Source organism: Equus quagga, chromosome 6 (assembly GCF_021613505.1).
Source record: "Equus quagga isolate Etosha38 chromosome 6, UCLA_HA_Equagga_1.0, whole genome shotgun sequence".
Taxonomy (NCBI): Eukaryota; Metazoa; Chordata; class Mammalia; order Perissodactyla; family Equidae; genus Equus; species Equus quagga.
In genome coordinates, this window is record NC_060272.1 from 17,970,325 (window position 1) to 17,972,064 (window position 1,740).

Sequence of the window (1,740 nt, forward strand, 5' to 3'; positions counted from 1 at the left end):
TTACTTAACAAATGATCATCACAATGTGGCTTTTATCATCTCGTAATTTCCCCAAGGATCTTATCACGTTAAATTGTGAAACGTGAAGTTTATTTGTCGTGCTCTTTCTTCTCTTCTCTCTCCCGATCTTTTCCCTCCATTTCCCCTCAGACCCTGGACCTTTTCTTCCCCTACTCTCACCCCAAATCCCATCAAAACCTACCAGCCACTTTCCTAGTCATCCGGGTTCAAGTCTTTCCTGCCGTGTTTTGAGGAGAATGTGAAAGGGAGCTACATTCATGACACACGAGAAAGCCTGTCAAAGTCCTCTTTTCTCATCCTGCCTTTATGTATCACCTGTGCCAGGCTGCTGCTCCAAATTTCTCCTCCTTCCACTCCATGCCCCGGAAATCCTTCACAGGTCAACGTCCATCTCTAAGCTCTCTTTGCTCTCTTTCTCCTCTTTAGCCAATGACTTTTAAATTTCAAACTCTTCTCTTATCTGTATTTCACGCAACAAAGGAACCCAGAAAGCGACTCTCCACCTTAGATATCGCAAACACTTCCAATATTCAATCTTTTATTTTTCCTTTCACATTCGAATGCATGCATCAATCCCTCAAAACCGGCTCTGAAGCTTCCACTTAAACGCAAAGCTCCAAGGAGCCGGCTAACAGGGCGGTACAATAATCATGCTGCCTTCAGAGAATTAGAATTCAACCAGAGAGAAAATACGTATATATAATCAACAGGATATCTGGGCATTGCAGAATGTCTGTACCTGGCCCGTAGCGGATGCTTCAGAAACAGTTGTCTACTGATGCAGGAAGTAGTACTGACATCAGATAATCGTGGTTCATACTCGCCAAGCTTTTATGGAGCGCCTGCAGTGTGCCAGGCTGGCTCCGTGCAAAGTGGTGGTGGGCGAAGGGGGCATTTCGAGGGCCCAGGATCTCAAGGAGGCTGCAATCCTGCCTCCATACCCTTGTCCACTCCTTCACCCCAATCGCGACAGAGATGTGCGGCCACAGCGGGAAGGGCCTACCCCGCCTGCACAGGCGGCTCGCCAAGGGCACCACCCTGCCCCGGGATCGCGGGGACCAGCCCTGGGAGGATGGAACCCGCTTCCAGAGGAGCGGCCCAGCCCCGCCGCGCGGCCTCCAACACTGCTCCGGACCCAGCTCTGCGGGGCTGTAGGCGCCCAGGCCACCGGCCGCCGACCCGAGGCCGATACACGGGCTCGTTCGTGATGCCCGTTGTTGCTAATTACGTCAGAAACTCGGATTATATTGAAGAAAGTAACGTATACAGTGCACCTAATCATAGCTTATAAAAAGCAAGGCAGAAGAATTCTGATGTAACCGTTCAATACAAGATAGAAACCGTCAGCGATTGTGGGGAGGAAACGGATATGAAGACTTCAATAACAGTTTACTCCAAAGACGGCAAAAAAGGGCGCCGAAATAGCTCAGTTGGGAGAGCGTTAGACTGAAGATCTAAAGGTCCCTGGTTCGATCCCGGGTTTCGGCAGGGCCTCCTTTTTTTAATTTGAAGGGATTCAAATTTCCAAGGACTCCTTGCCTACAGTAACCTGGCTTACTAAAGCCAGCGCAAGTGAAAACTGGGACTTCAAGGGCGAGCGAGAAAAAGAAAACCCTTCTCAGTCTCTCTCAGGAGAGCAGCCACTTGGCACCGCCGCTTCCGGGGCGCCTAACGGGCGGGCGGCAAGGTGCTGCTGCGCATGCGCGGCGTGGAGCCTCG

General features: G+C 50.9%; 1 non-coding gene across 1 annotated transcript; it reads left to right on the forward strand.

Annotated features, from left to right (window-relative positions):
• Positions 1–1,436: 1,436 nt before the first annotated feature.
• On the forward strand, positions 1,437–1,509 carry TRNAF-GAA (transfer RNA phenylalanine (anticodon GAA)). Its single transcript has one exon. It is a non-coding gene; the product is annotated as a tRNA-Phe (tRNA).
• Positions 1,510–1,740: the final 231 nt, after the last annotated feature.